Source organism: Hakea prostrata, chromosome 6 (genome assembly GCF_041222555.1).
Source record: "Hakea prostrata isolate BN-2017 chromosome 6, UWA_Hpros_2, whole genome shotgun sequence".
Taxonomy (NCBI): domain Eukaryota; kingdom Viridiplantae; phylum Streptophyta; class Magnoliopsida; order Proteales; family Proteaceae; genus Hakea; species Hakea prostrata.
Window position 1 is genome coordinate 17,545,212 of NC_142605.1, and position 12,129 is coordinate 17,557,340.

A 12,129-nucleotide genomic window follows, 5' to 3' on the forward strand; every position below is an offset into this window, starting at 1 on the left:
TTATGTGGTGAATTTCAAGGTCTTCTACCATGCAATCGATCTCATACAAATGAGGGATATAGCAACAGAGGACACAAAATCCTCATATCCACTGCTTGTTTGATAGGAATTGTATTCCTTGCATTTGCAATCGATCTCCTCCAAAAGCCCCTTCATGGGTTAAGCTCTAATGCGACCAACTCCAATCAAGTAGAAACAATGCTTGGACTTGCTAGTACATAATGGTTTGTCAACATAACAACTGGATTGTCTTCAATACCTGAATATTGCCTTGCAAATACCTCTCTAATATAGTGATACCGAACATCAATGTGCTTCGTCCTCTCATGATACATAGTGAATAACACTTGATGAGTAGATTTTATATATACTAATTAATTGATTTTATTTCTATAATTTTGGTGATTTATATATTTCCTAGCAAATTCTAATTAAAATTCATTATTTGTGCTTGCAGGAAATCAACCAAGTCGGCAAGGGTATTATTGGGCAATTCTACGAAAAGAATCTTAAAAAACCAAGCTGGATTTTTATTCCATTCCAAAAAAAGGAAAAGTCTTTTTCATCAAGTTAGAATAGACTCTAAAAGCTTCCTCAAGTCAAAAACGTGGAAAGAAGGATTCTTTGCTTACTCCAGGGTTTTATTTCCTATTTGGGACTAGATCAAAGAAGGAAGAGGGGGGGAATCCGATTTTTGAGGGTCTCTGTCTAGTTTCAATCAAGTTCTTTATTGGATGGTCATCTAGTGTCTGATCAAACTGGTTTTTGATAGGAGCTTCATAGCTTCTTATTCTTCAAATCCAGCAGTGGAATTGTGCATTTGAGCTCTCTAAGTTAATCCAATTTGTACTTCAAAACCTTCATTGGTTGAGTCAAATTAGGAGATTAAAATTGTACCAAATTGAATCAAGGATAAGAAAAAGAAGAACAACACAGCTGGAGGATGTTGATTTCGATCCTGCTTGGTGGATTATTTCAATGTTTCCAAGCTTTGTTGCAAGGTAACCTAAGTTTTCCTCAATTTTTTTATTTTTTCTTTTCTTTCATGGTCAAATGGTGTTGGAATGTTTGAAATTTTTTCCATAAGTAGGTAGGGATTTGATCATAGTGGTTTCTACTGGAATTTGATCTTAGTGTTCTACTATTTTTTTATTTTTCTGATTTAAAAAAAAAAAAGTAAAATTTAACATTTTTTCCTTTTGTTTCATGCTCAAACGATGTTGCATTGACTTGAATTTATTACGTGTAGTCTCTAATTGGTAGATTTACAAATGTAATTGATTGAATCTGATTTTTGAAGTGTTCTACTATTTTTTTTTATTTTTATGATTTTAAAAAATACATTAAAATTTTTTATTTTTTATTTGTTTGATGCTCAAACGATGTTGGATTGAGTTGAAGTTATTATGTGTTGTCTCCAACAGGTAAGTTTACATATGTAATTGATTGAATCTGATTTTTGAAGTGTTTTACTACATTTTCTAATTTTTATAGTATTTAATAGTTATTATAAAAAATATTTTTAATTAGGAAAAAATTCCAAATGTTTGTGAATACCTTAGTTTACAAGTAATGTGTGTTTAGGGTCTTTAGGCTAATATTTAAGTGTAGGGTTCATGTTTTAATGATGATTGTTTTGTATGCTTGTATCAGGCACAAACTTTTGAGTCGGAAACACTAAGTCAGACATAGCTTAGCAGCATGTTAGGCTAACGGAAAACAGGAGGAAGTCAAGAGTGCAAATATTGTTTGAAAGAGATTAGATCAGATGGGGCCACTCAACTGAAGATCCATCAAGCGGAAGGGGACCACAATGTGGTTAGATGTCCCAATGTCCCTTACGAAGTTAAATTGGCAATAGCAAAATATGTTAGAGGAGGACAAGAGAGGAGTAGAGAAGAGAGCAAGAGGGATAAATTCCACGCAGCATGTATGTTTAGAGGATGAATAGAGAATCTCAATAGACTCGATGAGATTAGGAGGACACAAAGGGCCATCGATTCAGAGTCATCTAGAGATCCAAATTTTGAGAGGGTAGGGGTAGGCAGCTCCATTATGAGGAGGAGCCAAAGTGTCAAAGAGTCAACTCCCTTACCACGGACCCCATGGCACCCACCTAGTGCCACATTTGTTGCACCTAGATTCAGTGCCACATTTACTGCATCTAGAACCAGTGCCATAGATCTCAATCTGCAAATACTATGCACTAATTCTGATTTGTTTGGGAGGCCACAAACAAAACAAAAGAAATTAAAGCATATATGTAGTAAGGTGAAGGAAAAGGTGGGGATGGCCTTTTCTAAGTGGGCATTATATCATAGTGCTCCTACAAATGCTACATAGGGGCCTTATTATGAGGCAATGGTGGATGAGATTAGTGGTGTTGGACATGGGGTGGTTGGGCCAACCCCATATGGATATATAATGTATATTTCCCATGGCATTAGGAAGACTTGAAGACCTACATTGATGATCTTAACAAATGAGGAGGCACTATGGGGTGACGGTGATGTGTGATGGTTGGATTGGTCCCACTAGACAGTCTATCATCAATTTAATATTGAATTGTGATGGGAGGACAGTGTTCGTCAAGTCAATTGATGCATCAAGTTACAAGAAGGATGCAAAATACATATTTGGGTTGCTAAAGAGTGTGGCGAAAGAGATTGGAGTCCAGCACGTGGTGCAAACTATAACTAATAATGGCTCCAATTTCAAGAAGGTTGTGATGAAGTTAATAGAGAATCCCAGGTATAGGCTCTTCTAGACTCCTTGTGCGTCACATTATATTGATTTGATGTTAAAAGACATGAGGCAAATCAAATTTGTGAAAAAAGGTTGTTGAGCAGGCTCAACATGTGAACACATTCGTATATAACCATGGATATGCATTGGATATGTTGAGGAGGATATGTGGTGGTGACTTGGTGATGCCTGGGGTCACAAGATTTGCTACAAATCACATTTCCTTGAAGAGTTTTGAGAAGAAGAAAAACCAACTGCGTGCGATGTTTGCATCGCAAGAGTGGTTCGATTGGCCCAAGTCAGATTCATCGGCAGATTGAGCAACATGGGCCACCATATCCAGTAATAGCTTCTAGGTAAATCTAAAAGTTGTTGTAAAGCTTCTAGACCCTATGGTGACAATGTTGAGGTTGGTAGATCAACAAACGAAACAAACTTTACCACTTATATGGGCTGTAGTGGAGATGATAAAAGAGATGGTTGGGAAGGTGTATCCTAAGGGCAACCAGAAATTCCTTGATATCATTCAAGAGAGGTAGGAGAGGCAGTTGCAACATCCATTGCTTTTGGCTGGTGAGTTGAAAGTTATTAAATTCTCTAAGTTGTTACTTAATAAGTTAATAGTTAATACTTATTATGTTGGTGTAGTTCTTTGCCATCTCATTCGTTGGCTTGTTTGATAGCCTATTATTTGAATCTCATGTACCACTACAGTAAAAAACTTGGGATAAGGACAAACTTGATCTAAACAGTCCAGCAACTAGTGGAAAGGTTGGAACCGGATCCGGCGAAACAAGCATTAATAATGAGGTAAGATAGTGACTTGTGAGATAACTAATAGTCTAGTACTTAAGATAATTATTTGTTTTTTATACTAACATTGTAATTATTTATTGTAGTTGAAGGCCTTTAGAGATGCTATTGGTAGCTTCGGTCACTCAGTGGCTATTCAGGCTTGGGAAAACGTCACTCCTGGTTAATCACTTAGTCTAAGTCTTAGATACTCAATTTTAGTTTTTTTTATACAATTAATTTTTAGCCTTATTAATTGGGTTGGTTACGTTTCTTGCAGCTGAGTGGTGGCTGTAATATAGGTTAGACTCAGAGTATTTGATTAATATTACAATTAAAGTGCTCTCCCAGACATCTTTTGCCACTGGCTCCAAGCATAACTGGAGGACATTCTATTTCAGACATTCTAAGAGGCAAAACCAACTAAGGGTGAAGCAACTAGAGGATCTTGTATATGTTCACTATAATATGAGGTTGTGAGAGGAACACATTAAGCTAAGTCGTGATGGAGATAATGGGGACAAGATTGAGTTGGCTGGCATATTTTCCATTGATGATAATGAGGAGGAGGATCTCCTATTTTAGTGGGTCAGAGAGCCACTATCGGATGAGGCAGGAGATCGACCTAGAATTCAATTGCACGAGCAATGGGAGCTAATGTGGATGAGTTCTTCGCCATAGATGGGAGAGTGCACACCGACTTAGCCATCCCTTTGTACCACACCCCACTACATCCAGTGTCAATGAGAATAATATTGTGTGGTCAGATGATGACGATGATGTTACTCATGCACAAGATGATGACAATGATGAGGCGATGATGATGATGTTGGACCTTGTAGTGGGGATGACAGTGAGAGTGATGAGGATGATGATGATGATGATGATGATGATGGACCTAGTAATCATAATTCAGTCGATCCTAGGGAGAGACCACCACTAGACCCAGCAACAACCCTAGTTGAGAGTTAGGGATATGAAGGGCTACTGAGGTTCACAGGGGAGATTCAGTTTAGCCATGCTACCCAAGATGTCGATCACAATGGACCAGCATCTTGAAGTCATACTTCCACCTACATCTAAAAGGGGAAAGGGGAAGCAGCTTAGACATGGGTATGAGGATGACAACTCATCGTACGGGTCTTACTATCCCACAGATGTGAATAGCTTAGCAGGCTCCATGGGAGCTATGAGTTTAGGTGAGTCAAGAGGCTTCACGACCAAATACTAGATACTGGCAACAACAAATCCCCACTAGTACGAGAGTTGTATGGAGAGTGTTGCATCTTCTTCTAGGGCTTACAGTCATGCATCTTATAGTTATGGGTTTCCTCAAGATTATGGGAGACATAGACTAGTGGAATGGAGAATGATGTATTATCCAGCATCTGACGGGAGGACGATATACATGCATAGGGATGCAACTTATATGGATGCTAATGATGGGGCATAGACGTTTATGGAACAGGTTTTTGGCGTGCAACCACAACCACTACCCCCTGAGGCTGAATCAGGACTTCCCTATCTGTACTACTTATTCCCTCAGATTAGACATCTTATGCATGTTGATGACCAATACTATAGAGCTGCAATTATTGATTACCTCAACAACTATAGGCATCACATGTTATGGAATGTCTATGTCTGTTGGTCAGAGGTGAGGATGTTATAGGCACAGTACTACTCAAGTCACAGGATGGATCCACCGGGCAGTCCTCTTGGCATTGAATTAGTGAGTTGTACTTCCCTTTTATTTTTATTATTTGTTACATTGTATTTTTTATTTTTATTTTTTTTTGGGTAATTTGTTACATTGTATTTGATGTTTTGAATTTATTTTATGTTTTGAATTGAACTTAAAAGTTATATATATTGAATGTTATGTACTTAAGTAGTTAAATTTATTGTGTACTTCTCGGTCAACTCTACATTGATGTTATGTACTTTAAATTACATATCTATATTGATTTTTTTTTTTTTTTTTTTTTTTAGCAAATGCATGTGCCAATGTATTCTTTATACTCTAATTAGCTCAAATGCATAGTCTCACCCCAAAATACTCCCTAAATTCTTTTGAAACTTGATGTTGAACTTACACAAAAAAATCCCTAGTTTTCTCGAAATTTCCCAAGTTTCCACCTAACTTTTCGATTTTCACCTGGTTGAAACTTGAGTTTTTCTCGAATTTTTTCTATGGTTGGGAAGGAAGTTCTTATCAAAACAATGGCTGCAGCCATGCAATCTTATCAAAACTCCTGCAAGTTGCAACGCTTGAGCATCTTAGTGTTTTATTTTCTTCGATTTTATTGAGTTCCAACGAAGGGCATATTTTTCGTAAATTTGAAATCTTAAAACCCTTGAATATAAAATGAAAAGATTATATTTGTAATTATAATTTGTCCTTTTAATATGAACCATTAGATCAAAATGGCATATATGGATACAATCTTGACCCTTGCCATAAGGGCATTTTGGTCATCAAAATTATGATATGTCCTTATTTTAACATTTCTTAAATCACATGGGAGGTAAATGTAAAGAATATTTTTTTTTTTTTTTTTTTTTGGGTAGAAAAAAATAGGGGATGCAGTAGCGGCGACCTAGTGCCCCCCACTATGCAATGTTCGGACTTTTTATTGAGTGCGACCTATGCAAGCATTAGCCCTGTGCACTACCAGCGCAAGCACTGGCCCCGTCAGCGGAGCCCCACCGGAGACCTAGTATAGTCCACAAAAGCCGGTAGCACTCATGCCCAAGCCAAAGAGCACACAACTGTCCAATGCAAGAAACAGAGGAGTAGAGGGGATTCGAATTTGGGACATGAGGTTTACCAAACCACTTGGGAGTGAGCTTGGGACCACTAGACCACCACCCCCGATGGTAAGAAGAACTTTTTTTAGATTAAAAGTGACATGGAACAAACCTCATGGAGTCCAGATTAAAAATACCCTAGAATTAATGTTGAGTTCCCCATTAAACCCATCTTAAGTGAGGATTTGAAGTCTTCAAATCCTTGCCTTATCCTAACGCTTTTACCAAAGTCGATCCAAGCCCTGACCCAGCTTGAACCCTGAAATGTCTAGAAATCTTAACCCTAAACCTAAACCTAAACCGTGACAACCCATGCCTTGATCCTCACCGACACCCTTGTTGGTAAAACCATATTCTTGGAAGCATTATTATCAATTCATAATATGCTTCAAATCTCATAATTAACAAGGAAAATATAATATGAAAATAGATATAATCTCCAGTAAAATACCTTGGCTGAAAGCTTATCCTTAGTCTAATTGGGTTTTGGGACAAGATTAAATTCAAGGTAAGAAATCAGGGGTGAGTAAGCAAGTCGGGCTGGGCCAATTCTAATCCTAGCTAATCCACTTTTAAGCCAAAATTTTGAACCCAAGTCCTGACTCATGATAGATTACGATAGGTTCAGGCAGGCCGTACCAGGGCCAAGCTTGAATCGATCAAGAATAGAAAATGAATACAAGCCTTTTCCATGTGGAGCATATATGCATCTCTTTGATGTAGGGGTGTAAATAGACCGGATTCGGATCGGATAATGGTATATCCATATCCGCATCCTACTATACTCGGACAGATTCGGATAATATCCTACCGGTTCTCGGACGGATTCTGTCGATGAGAATCGGATAATTATTTTCTTAAGTAGATTCTTCTAAATGGGCATGAATATAGATTGAATACAAGTTTTCGACTACCTGATCACATTATTACCTTTTTTATTTGTCAGGGTTACGTTTGAAATTTAAGAGTTTAGCAACTTTGGTAATATTTTAGTAAAAAATCTAGAAAACTATTCATGTATCATAGGTAAAATTTATAAAAATAAAAATAATAAATCTAAATAAGTAACTTAATTGGATTATTTTATCGAACGGATAATAATCGGTAAGAAATGAGTTTACCGTATCCACATCCTATTAGTAATCGGATGGATTCAGATACCCCGAAATGGATGCGGATGTGAATTCGGAAGTGAACTTCGATTATCCATTTACACCCTACATATATGCATCTCTTTGATGGTCATAAAATAGAATGAAATATACCTATGGATTTCATAGACTAGATCTCATACTTGGATTCTAAAGGGAAAAAATAGAAGAATAAGTTAACAAGAAAATTTAATTTTAATTCTCAGAGTAGTTTTTATATATAATTTAAAAAAAAAAGATAGGACTTCATTTTTAACACTCAAAAAAATTAGAACTTTTGATCTCATATTATGAAATGTTGGTTTTTATCGAGTAAATTAACTCCTAAAGGTTTTCTTATTTTAAAAACGCGCATGTACATTTTGGTGGCCATGTATAAAATCTTCTTTACTATTTTAAAATTAAAAATTTGACTAGTTATCATAGAGATAGATGTCGGTTTTTCCATCTGCTGAAAGCCTGAAACCACCCTGGTGATGCTTAAATGGTGGGTGGTGGAGTCTTCGGTTCATGATGATGCTTGGTGAAGTTAACTCATCATAATGCATTTTCCCAAGTCTCATGATTGCTACTTTGCTACAAATGAAATCAATACTTTTAGTTGGGCTTGTAATCATAAATTTGCAGTTTGTTTTGATTTGATATGTAATTAGCCAAATTATTCATGAATTAATAATAAAGAAAAAGAATTGGATCAGCATTTTCAAATTACATACTTATGTCATGGTATTTTAGTGAATTATTTTACAATCTATTGTATTTGAACTAGTTCCGTATGGTCCATAAAAGTAACTACCACAAATGGTCTTTACTAAAGTGATATCGACAAGCCATGCAAGCGATGATTCCTCCCGCCTTTATAATCAGTCATTGGATCCTAACGGATCTACATGTTAACCTTCCAAGAACCATGCAAGTATCTCTTAGATAATAGTATATAAAGACTCTAACTCTCGGTCTCTTTCTTTGACAAACAAGTTTAATCTATCAAAAAGTTTTGTATGGAATTCTTTCTTTGAAAGACAAAAATTAACAATCGAATATAAACACATTCATGCACAACTCTTTATCAATAATCCTCTTATTTTTTTAAAAAAAAATCAAGAAATTCAAAGAGTTTCAATGAACATCCAGCCAACGGATTACCGTCCATTATATATATATGCTTTTGTTTTCAAAGGAAAAAAAAATAAAAAATCTAAAAATCTTTTTCATGATGGAGTAGATCTATCTTTCATTAACGTTCTTTGAGAGTCAAATGATGGTTTTCAATAAAGAAATTTGGTGGCACAGCCCGCATAATAAGACCTGATAAAAAGGTGCTTCTCTTTACGCCACCACTCAAATTTAAATATTTTACACATGAATCATACAATATTAATACATACATATTTGTCTCACTCCTTTCAAAGTCAACCCATGTAATTAATAATTTTATATTATATATTAATAAGATTAATATATAATAATATAGAGAAAGAGTATTATTTATTCTTACACTATACGTGTAAGGGCAGAGTCAGGATTTAACACCGGTGCTATAATGACTTTTCTATGCCTTATCATTATCTGACAAAATTTTTCCCATAAAGAGAAGTCAAATGTTGATATTTTAGATATGAAACCCAAAAAAAGAGGACAAAAAAGACTTTTCAAAAAAATTGTAAAAAAAAAGGGCCCCTAGGAAGTTTCTGCCCTGTCTATGTGGCTCTCATACTTTTTATTTTTTCGGAGCTGAAGTTTGCCTAGGCCAGCTTATGCGCATCTTGACCATTCCTTAAAGGTAATCGTTACATATAGTTTAAATATAAAACAGAGCTTCATCCCTGGCCTTAAGTGAACTCTAACTTCTTACATGGAGGCATTGGTCTTTTATCAACTAAGCAATTCCTCGATATTAGAATGGCTCCCAACTTGGACAAACAAGATATCTTCATCCAATGATGATAAAAGCAAAAATCTCAAATGATGATGGGTATCTTATATTTCTAGGTGTGAAAATAAAACAAGATTTATGGTGGGGTAGCACCCTCTATACCTAATGACATAAAAAAAAAAATGGTAAACCCAGTGATAAAAGGCTTTTGCACAATAAAGTCCTAGAGTCAATTTTTCTATATATATGAAAAAAAAATTGAAGTATGGTTTGTTTCTATCTTAATCAACCTTATTAAATTAATCATTTCAGGTTAGCTAAATTTACACTTTCCCTTGATGAGCCGTGCCGTTGCAGTTACTCATGTCTCTTATAACTTCTACCAAAAAAAATAAAAATAAAAAATTTACCTGAGATTCAGAACCCAGACTTTAATCTTAAAAAACTGTTTTGCTGCTTCTGCTTCTTCTGATTAAGATTAGTACAAGCAAACTAAACACACAGAGACAAGAATACAAGTTTTGATTCAGAGTTGTTTTGGTTATAAATCTGATCTGAATCATAAAAGGGTTTGGAATCTTCCAGCTGGTTACAGAAATGAAGAGGGAAAAAAAAAGAAAGAATGGAATCTTACAAGTATTAAGAGAGATATGATTGTAACTAATAACATAATTAATCTCCACGTACTGATGATGATGAAGAGCCTCAATGGTGCAATGGGTTTGGACCAGTTGGGACTATTCGCTTTTGAACGCCATAACGTGGATCGATCTCTGTATCCGGCGACGCCGGCTCCGGCTGCACCACCACATACGGTTGGCGTCTCTGGAATGGAGAGAAATCGAATTTGGTTGCGAACACTTTCCTGTTGCTTAGTGTGTGATGATGATGATAAAGAAGTGGGTGGTGGAGGTTTGAGTTAGTAGTTGTGGAGTTGAGATTATGCAATCCATGCAATAGCAGGAGGAAGAGGAGAGAGAGCCAGAGAATGATGCCCAGTAGTTGTTGAGACCTCAAGGCCATGATGTAGGTAAAGGAGAAAGGAAAGAGGAAGCATGGAGGAATAGAAATGAGAAAGGGTGGAAGTAAGTGAGAGAAAGAGAAGGAGAGAGAGAGAGAGAGGTAAGAAGAAGAAGAAGAAGAAGAAGAGAAGGAAGATGGGTTGACAGCTTCGAGTCTAGTGGACCAACATAAGATATGCAATAGATTGAGTTGAAATGAGACTTTCTATTTGCTTCTGTGAGAGTCCGTTTTTATGGGTTATTGCTTTGAGGTTAGAGAGAGAAAGAGAGAGAGAGAGAGGTGGGTTGGGTCCTGCAGATGCGGAGAAGGGACTTGTAGAGGTGGTTCCCAATGAAACATCCTTAGCGTTCAAGCAATACAAATGCGTCATTAAATTTGACTGTCAAACCTTCCTTTGAATTAGAATTATTCATATTTGATGAATCTCATCATCAAACCTCTTCCAGACCTTTTCTCTCTCTTCTCTCTCTCTTCTCTCTCTCTTCTCTCTCTCTTCTCTGCTGGCTTACCGTCTTGGTAAGAAACTTGTATTCTGGCGGACGGCGAGGGCTTTGTCTGGAGATCAGGTATAACGGAAGTCTACGCGTGAACCTATTCACACACAACCAGTACACATTGGGCTTCTAGGAAACAATATTGAACCGGTTCCGGTCCATTCGATAAGAACGGTTTCCTGTTTAGGAGCATGGTCACACTTCTATACTCTATCATAGATTCACAAGAAAGTTCCACCTCTAAGGAATGACAATATAAGTCAGAGATGGGCTCTTCGTGAATCTATGATAGAGGAATGTAAAGATAGTACTATTCTCTATCCTTGCAAATAGAAAATCTCAACTTGTATAGCCGTAACATCTGTGCCACCGAAAAGGTCAACGGAAACATACACTTAAACATCAACAATAATAATCTGAAAACAAACAATAGAAACCAGGTTTGCAAGATTATTTTTAACAAAACTTTGACTTTTTTTGCTCAAATATTTAATTTTAGTGACATTTTTGCACTAACTAGAAAATTTGCACCAAATTAGGTTGTCCCCCCCTCTCTCCTGAATGAGTATATTTAAACCCAAAATCTTCCCCTGGCTGAAAATGACATTTGTTTGTCGTAGTATATACAAGTAATAATATTCATCTCTAATAGCTTTGCCCATATTTTATGTTTTGAAATTATATTATGCACATATATTTTAAATACTTTCATGTCTATCTTTATGTATCTTGTATCGCTTTCAATATGTATGATACAGTCAAGAAAATTGACTTTGGATACGATATTTCATATTGATACTTACAGTGCACTAGCATGACTCCTTTCGATGCTCACATTCTCTTGATGTGGAAAATTCAATTTAACACCGGCAGCAATGGCTAATTTTTTTTTTTTTTCCTTTAATTATGAAGTTCCAATAAAAGAATTCATGAGCCAACTAATTAAAGCTCCAACCCATCATCATCAATCAGGCAAAGATCCTAAAACTCTTTTCTATATTCCTTGCAACCTTTTCTTGTGTTGCCGCTGCAAAACTCTCAATGGTTTAACCTCAAATCAATCACAAAAATGATGGTGACCCATCAACGTAAATCTTTAAACAACCTTGGATTATTAAAAAAAAAAAATCATGACAAGCCAACCAATATTCGATGGCTGGCCCCAAAGTTTATGGGCTTAGCCCAAACTTCTTGTGTAGCTTGGCCCATTTATAAAATGAAAAAAAAAAAAAACAAT